Below are 8,861 nucleotides of genomic sequence, written 5' to 3' on the forward strand. Positions count from 1 at the left end.
GATTTAGCAGCCTAATAATAAAAGGGGTTATGTTAACAGGTCACTGGTAGGCCTAGATTCAGATTGAAGATTCAATAAGTTTATTGTCATGTCAACATATTGTAGTTGATGGAAATTTGTCTTGGCACCAACATCAAAAGCATACATAGTGGACAGAGACACACCACAAATATATGGACAGACAGGAAACCGGTAGAGGGTAGCCAGTAGTTTGGACAATAGACAAAGATGCTCAGTAAAGAAGTTCAATATTATGTTGCATAATAAAGTGCATATTGAAATGTTACCAAAGTTAAAGTGTATACAGTGCATACAAAATACTGTTGCATTCATACCAGAAGTCATTGCAGGTTCAAGTGTCTGTTGGGCAGAGGTAGGCCTAGCTTATTTTGACAAAGTTCTTTTTTCATGAAATATCCCTTATCAACAAAACACTGGCTCTGGGATCTTCTGCAGTATGATACTGCTCTATCAGGAGGCCTTACACCACTCAGACTGACTGTGTCTGTGCGCTCGACCAGACTTGTAAAATGATAGTTGGCCACCAAACTAATGAAACAGTCTGCTGCTGATCGCTACTGAGTGCAGGGCCAGGTTAAGATGGCTCGGGGCACCTAGGCTACAGGTTGCTGTGGGACCCCCAGAAGGCAAATTTCACAACAAATTTACAGAAAGGGTTTAAGAGCTAGGACAACATGGCTGTGGAGAGGAGCACCGAAGATCTAAAAACTACACTCAACACCAGAGGATTTTTTCAATATTGCATTTTGTCACAATTCTACAATTTTTCACTTTTGGCCAATCAGGGGTCCCCTGGTAGGAGGGGGCCCCTGGGCTGCAGCCATATCTAGCCTGTGCGTTAATGACTGAGAGACACTCGCTGTAGAAGTCTGACTGCATGCCTTTGAGGGTATTAGCTTGAAGAGAGTGGCAGACAGACGTGAAAGCTCAGTGCTAGACACGGAGCAGATGCAGGCCTTTGAAATCTGAGACTGCTGCGATGTGACAGAGCAACATGAAATACTAGAAAGGCAATTATTGCCGCATGACTAAACAAGCCCTTATCTCATCACTGGCATTAAAGGCGAAATAGCTATACCTTCTAAACATGTCCAATACCACTTTAACATGTCTGAAGTATAATAAAAACCCTACATTTCCCTACAAAAGTTAGACATAATGAGGAACACACATCTGCTTGGCTTCTGATTTTAACACTCAGTTTAATATGAGTATGAGCAACCTGAACCGTCATGAGCCATCTACCCAGGGGGAGGAAAATATTCTCTCCGTCATCTTTGCCTGGCCTACCCCCCCACTCCTCCAGGCCTCCTTCCACCTCTGGGCCTCCCTCCTCCCCCTCCTTCTCTTCCTCCTCCTCCTGCTCCTCCTCCTCCACCTCCTCCTCCTCCTCTTCCTCCTCCTTCTCTTCCTCCTCCTTCTCCTCCTCCTCCTCTTCCTCCTCCTCCTCATCTTCCTCCTCCTCCTTTCCCTCCTCCTCTTCCTCCTCCGCCTCCTCTTCCTCCTTCATCTCCTCTTCCTCCTCCTCCTCCTCTTCCTCCTCATGGCGTCCTCCTCCTCATCCTCCTGCTGGCCTCCTCCTGCTTATGAAACTGACCTGTCCAGCAGCCATCCTCCTCCAAATGCTTCTCTCGAGTGTTGCAGATGATTCTATTGTGTGTGTGTGTGTGTGTGTGTGTGTGTGTGTGTGTGTGTGTGTGTGTGTGTGTGTGTGTGTGTGTGTGTGTGTGTGTGTGTGTGTGTGTGTGTGTGTGTGCGTGCGTGCGTGTGCATGCGCGTGCGAGTGCGAGTGCGTGTACGTGTACGTGCGTGTGAGTGTGTGCGCGCGGGTGCGTGCGTGCGTACGTGCATGCATACGTGCGTGTCATTTTTACAGGCCCTTATTTCCAGGGAGTGGCTGCAGAGTGAGAGCCTTGGCTGAGTCCAAGAGTAATGCTTTTTACAAGGCAAACTCATCCCCCTGAGCACCGATGTGTTAGCTCATTCGTCTGTTTTAACAGCCTCCCTTCAGGCCAGGAGAGAGGTCTTCTGGCTGATACACTTGCAGAGGACAGGAGTGTGGAGGTGTGTATGTGTGTACAGGGCTCTGAACTGGGGGAGAAATAGGGCCCAGGCACACCGGGGCCCCTCATAATTAGCCCCACAGAACTTACTCACCAATCCATCTCTGTGTGTGTATGTTTGTACATGTACAATATAAATATTATAAATCATCATTTTCCTAACGATAGTTTCCTTTCAGTGGTCATTACATTCGATACAAAAAAGACAGATTGATTTTAGCATTTTACCAACAATTAGATCTCTATGTTTTCTGGCTGATGTCATTGCAGAGGACTGGAGTGGGGAGGTGTGTATAGTGTGCATGTTCAATATACAAGATACATATTATATCATCTATATATCATATAGTTTTGCAAAGTCATTCAATTCGAATTTTAACAACATTGTGCACTACGTAGGGACCATTTTCAGTGGAAATGTTTCAAGGAAATAGCTTTGGCAACCTACCTGTGTGTCTCATTTGCAAATAAAAAGTCTAATTTGTAGAACCCAATTTGTGGGTTCTCAGAGTGACACGACGAGAGAGAGAGAGAGAGAGAGAGAGAGAGAGAGAGAGAGAGAGAGAGAGAGAGAGAGAGAGAGAGAGAGAGAGAGAGAGAGAGAGAGAGAGAGAGAGAGAGAGAGAGAGAGAGAGAGAGAGAGAGAGAATAGGGTGGTGTTGGGTATTTACCTGTGTGAAGAAGTAGAGCGATCCGTCTGCTCCACACAGATTGACCGCAGTGCCAATGCCTGCCAACCGATAACATGATGTCATCTCACACACACACACGCACGCACACACACGCAAGCACGCACACACACACACACACACACACACACACACACACACACACACTGAAGCGCAAGCGCGCGCGCACACGCACGCACGCACACACACGCACGCACACACACACGCAAGCACGCACACACACACACACACACACACACACACACACACACACACACACACACACACACACACACACACACAAGCACGCGCACACACACACACACACACACACACACACACACACACACACACACACACACACACACACACACACACACACACACACACACACACACACACACACACGGATCACTAACGGGATCCGATTCACCCGAGTCACAGCACAGGCTGTCCTCAACACACACTGTACACAGCAGCCAAAGTTCAACTCAGGAGAGAAGCCTTACTGCGCTGCACAGAGCAAGATTAATCCCCTAACTGCTGTACTAAATATATGTTTACTGCAGTGTGCTACAATGTGTGGTAGGTCTGAGTGTGTGTTTTGTGTTTGTGTGTGTGTGTTTGTGTGTGTGTGTGTGTGTGTGTGTGTGTGTGTGTGTGTGTGTGTGTGTGTGTGTGTGTGTGTGTGTGTGTGTGTGTGTGTGTGTGTGTGTGTGTGTGTGTGTGTGTGTGTGTGTGTGTGGGGGTGTGTGTGTGTGTGTGTGTGTGGGGGTGGGGGTGTTTGTGTGTGTGTGTGTGTGTGTGTGTGTGTGTGTGTGTGTGTGTGTGTGTGTGTGTGTGTGTGTGTGTGTGTGTGTGTGCGTGCGTGCGTGTGTTTGTTTGTGTGTGTTTGTTTGTGTGTTTGAGAGAGAGCGTGGGTGTGTGTATGTTAACTTATGTAAGGCTTTTTGCTATACTCAGATTTTGCTATATTTTTACAGCAATGTGCAATAATGTGTATTAGGTCTTTGTTTATGCCTTGTATCTATGTATCTATGTGAGCTGTCAGACACCTTAATTTCCCACAGGATTAATAACTACTCTACTCTAATCCCGAACCTCCACACAGGCCAACAGACAGTCTCAAACCACCACGTGGAAATAAAGGTGGAATGTCTGCACACTTGCTCCCGTTTTTATTCTTTTTTTATCTTATAAGTGAATGTTCCCTTGGTAAAATAAAAGAGCAAGTGTGCAAACATGCCACCTTTATTTTCATAATGACACACCCTTTGCCCTGCACTCTTGGATGTGCGCTCTACTTGAAAACCACCATGTGTACATGTGTGTCTTCTAGAGGCCAGGCCATCAAATGGCTGTTGTGTTAGGAACGGAAAGGGGAGCGAGCCTGAAGGCAGAGAGGCCATTTGGTGTAATGTGTGTGTGTGTGAGAAGAGTGCATGTGCATTAATGTGTGTGTGTATTTTTGCACATGCCCGCATGTGTGTTTGTGTATGAGTGCGTTTGTGTGTGCGTGCGAGAGCTGATGGAGTTTATAGCTTCAGGGGTGCTTCAGGGGTACCCTTTCTCCACAACATTAGTTTCTCCACGTTACAAGTGTGTTGAGTGACTAGCTGTGACACACACACGTACGCACACACACACACTCTCTCTCTCTCTCTCTCTCTCTCTCTATCTCTCTCTCTCTCTCACACACACACACACACACACACACACACACACACACACACACACACACACACACACACTCTCTCTTCATCTCTTTATTTTTATTTGTTTATTTTGGTTTGTTTTCTTTAATCTACTTTTATACATTTTAAGAGTGTAATATGATCTTATTGTACAAATTGTTTTAATAAATTATCCTTAAAATTCAAATTATGTCTCACACACACACGCACGCACGCACGCATGCACGCACGCACGCACGCACGCACGGACGCACGCACGCACGGACGCACGCACGCACGCACGCACGCACGCACGCACGCACGCACACACTCAGTGGGTGATAGTGATTCACTACCCTTCATCAGGGTAGGGGTATGGGGGTGTGTATTGTAAGTATGGGGGTGGGTGGGGGGTTGGGGGGGGGTGCGTTTGCCTTGTGAATATAAGAATGTGCTTCATCTTTATTCTAAAGCATCATTAGGGGCTGATGCTGTGTGGACGACGTGCTCTGCTGCACTCTATCAGCACTGCCACTCACCTACTCGGTTACTCTCTCATTCACATGCAGAATCCAGACAGTTCAGCCAGTCAGGGGTAAATATATATAAAAATCGAATATATGATGATAATATAGGCCTATAACAAATACAGTAGGCTATACAGAATAACAAAATGATAATTTATCACAAATATACAGCATAATCAAATATATGATAATTTATAGAAGATATAGGCCTACAGAATAATCAAATATATGACAACAACATATATTAAACGGGAATGCAATATAATCAACGGACAGCAATTATGCCGTCATCACATTCATATTAGCACATTTGCAATATCTGGTATGACTGTGTGTGTGGGTGTGTGTGTGTGTGTGTGTGTGTGTGTGTGTGTGTGTGTGTGTGTGTGTGTGTGTGTGTGTGTGTGTGTGTGTGTGTGTGTGTGTGTGTGTGTGTGAGAGAGAGAGAGAGAGAGAGAGAGAGAGAGAGAGAGAGACAGAGAGAGAGAGAGAGAGAGAGAGAGAGAGAGAGAGAGAGAGAGAGAGAGAGAGACAGACAGACAGACAGATAGACAGACAGTCAGACAGAGAGAGAGAGAGAAGTGAAAGTGTATCACTGCCTGACTGCCTGACTGACTGGGAGGGTGTTCCAGACAGCAGTGTGAGGGAGGCTGATGGGATGGCAGACGGCTTCTGGCTCGGGTCCCCTGGCCATAAATACTTAATGGCCGCCGGCTCCTTTGTGCATGGCAGCGGACGCCTAATGGCCCCGTACCGTCCCTCCTCTTCTCTCCTCCGAATGAATGACAACCTGCCCTCTCACACACTCTCTCACCTTCTCTCTCTCTCTCTCTCTCTCTCTCTCTCTCTCTCTCTCTCTCTCTCTCTCTCTCTCTCTTCCTCTCCCTCCTACTCTACTAACCTCACCCCCCTCTCTCTCTTCCTCTCCCTCTCTCTCTCTCTCTCTCTCTCTCTCTCTCTCTCTCTCTCTCTCTCTCTCTCACGCCCCTCTCTCTTCCTCTTCCTCTCCCTCTCTCCCACTCTACTAACCCTACCCTACCCTACCTACCCTTTCTCCTCCTCCCCTCCCCTCATCTACTCTCTCTCTCTTCCTCTCCCTCTACCTCCCTCACTCTCTCCTACTCTACTAACCTCACCCGCTTTTGCCCTACCCTTTCTCCTCCTCTCTTCCTCTACTCTCTCTATCCCCCACCTAATGGCCCCATCCCTCTCCTCTTCTCCAGGGCCACTGACAGCTTTGTTTGGGCCCGGGACAAAACCGCAAAAGGCCCCCACCTCAATACGTACAATGTAATGGGGTCCCAATTCTGGACCCCTCCATTCTTTGGGCCCAGGTCAGGACAACTGACCCCTTTGTCCCTCAGTGTCGGCGGGCCTGGTCTCCACTTCTCTCCTCTTCTCTCCTCCTCTCTTTCTCTCTCTCTCTCTCTCTCTTCCTCTCCCTCTCCCCCCCCTCCTCTCTCTGCTACTCTAGTAACCTCACCCGCTTTTGCCCTACCCTTTCTCCTTATCTCTTCCTCTCTCTCTCACCCTCTCTCTCTCTCTCTCTCTCTCTCTCTCTCTCTCTCTCTCTCTCTCTCTCTCTCTCTCTCTTTCTCTCTCACACACAGAGACTTCCTCCACCTCTCCCTCTCTCTTTCTCTCTCTCTCTCTCCTACTCTACTAACCCCTACCCTTTCTCCTCCTCTCCTCCTCTACTCTATCCCCACTCCCCACTCACGCTCTCTCCCTCTTCCTCAACTAACCTCATCTCCTTTCCCCTTCCTGCTTCTCTCATGCTCTTTCGCTCCCCCTCCCATCCTCCTATCTCCCCCCTTTCTGTCCTCCCTAAACTACCCTCATGCCTCACTCTCACTCACACACTCTCTCTTTCTTTCCCCACAGTCTAAAATCACCCCGACGCTCCTTCTCTTCCTCCCAAAACTACCTCAGACACCTCCCTCTCTCCTTCTCTCCCCTTCTCTTTGGCTACCTCTCCCATCCATGCTTTCCTATCCCCCCCTTCTCTCTCTCTCTCTCTCTCTCTCTCTCTCTCTCTCTCTCTCTCTCTCTCTCTCTCTCTCTCTCTCTCTCTCTCTCTCTCTCTCTCTCTCTCTCTCCCTCATCCTCCTTTCTCCCTCTCTTGCTACCTCTCACCCACCTTCTCTTTAACCCCCCCCATTCCCTCTTTTTTCTACAGCCTCCGCCTACCCACCCACACCTCCCACCCCCTCTCTCTCTTCATCTCTGGCAGGGGAGAACCAGTCCCCTTTCACTCCATCCATCAGGCCCGCCGACAGGGGGGACAAAGGGCTATGTTGTCCCAGGCCCACGGAGATAGGGTGCCCACAACTGGGTCTCCATTGCATTGTATATATTGGGTAGGGGGGCTTTTCAGATTTCTTTTGTCCTGGGTCCAGCAAATGCTGTCAGCGGCCGTGCCCTCCATTGTAAATTGCAGGGCCAGGTGTCTTGACCTAGCCAAGCTGTATGCAGCCCCTGTTTCTCTGACTCTGAATGCAGATGCAGATTAAAGGACCTGTGTGTAAGGCTGGGAAAAAGGGAGCCGTGCGTATAGGGCTCTGAAAAAGGGGTGGGGGAAAAATGATGAAGGATGATGAATGACACCAGCATAATGAGCGACTTCCATTTGTTTATGCATGATGACTGATAACATTAAGAATGCTTTTATGATGACTGAATAACATTAAGATTGTTTTTATGATGACTGAATAACATTAAGATTGTTTTTATGATGACTGAATAGCATTAAGATTGCTAGATGATTCTCTCTGAGGATCTATCTCTTCTCTACTCCTCCCTTTTTCTCCCCTTTTCTCTCTCCTCTTCCGTCTCGGGTGAAGTATGTGGGCTCTGGATGTTGGGGGGAGATCGAATGAAAGAGAATGTGAGAAAGAGAGAGAGAGAGAGAGAGAGAGAGAGAGAGAGAGAGAGAGAGAGAGAGAGAGAGAGGGAGAGAGAAAGAGAGAGAGAGAGAGAGAGAGAGAGAGAGAGAGAGTGTGTGTGAGAGAACATATGATTTGTTTTTCCTTTTCTCTCTCTCCCCACATCTCTTTGCTTTCTTCGTTCCTGCTGTCCTCCTATCCTCTGCCTGCAGTGATGAGGGGCAGAACTCTCTCTCTCTCTCTCGCTCTCGCTCTCTCTCTTATTTTCACTCCTCCTCCCTGCTCTCCTTTCCTTTGCCTGTAGTGATGAGGGGCTGAACTGTCTCCGTTTCCCCCTCTCTTCCTTTCTCTCTCTCTCTTATTTTCTCTCTCTCCTCTTCCCTGTTCTATCCTCTCCTCTGTCTAGTGATGAGGTTCTGAATTCTCTCTCTCTCTCTCTCTCTCTCTCTCTCTCTCTCTCTCTCTCTCTCTCTCTCTCTCTCTCTCTCTCTCTCTCTCTCTCTCTCTCTCTCTCTCTCTCTCTCTCTTATTTTCTCTCTCTCCTCTTCCCTGAGGGGTTGAACTCTCTCTCTCTTCTCTCTCTCGTCTCTTTTCCCTTCTCTCCTCTGTCTAGTGATGAGGTTCTGAATTCTCTCTCTCTCTCTCTCTCTCTCTCTCTCTCTCTCTCTCTCTCTCTCTCTCGTCTCTCTTCCCTTCTCTCCTCTGTCTAGTGATGAGGTTCTGAACTCTGCTCCGTGTGTCAGTGTTGCTGCTGGGAACCCGCTGACCCAGATCAGGACTCTTGTGCAGCCGGCTGAAACCCAACACCTCTCCTCTCTTCCCTCGCTCCCTCACTCTCTCATCATCCCTTTCTCACTCTCTCTTCCCTCGCTCCCTCACTCTCTCATCATCCCTTTCTCACTCTCTCTTCCTCTATTACGGCCTGTACACACATCTCTCCTCCTGTCATGCTCCCTCCCTCTCTCTCTCTCTCTCTCTCTCTCTCTCTCTCTCTCTCTCTCTCCTCTCTCTCTCTCCCTCCCTC

This window comes from Engraulis encrasicolus, chromosome 17, assembly GCF_034702125.1.
Source record: "Engraulis encrasicolus isolate BLACKSEA-1 chromosome 17, IST_EnEncr_1.0, whole genome shotgun sequence".
NCBI lineage: Eukaryota > Metazoa > Chordata > Actinopteri > Clupeiformes > Engraulidae > Engraulis > Engraulis encrasicolus.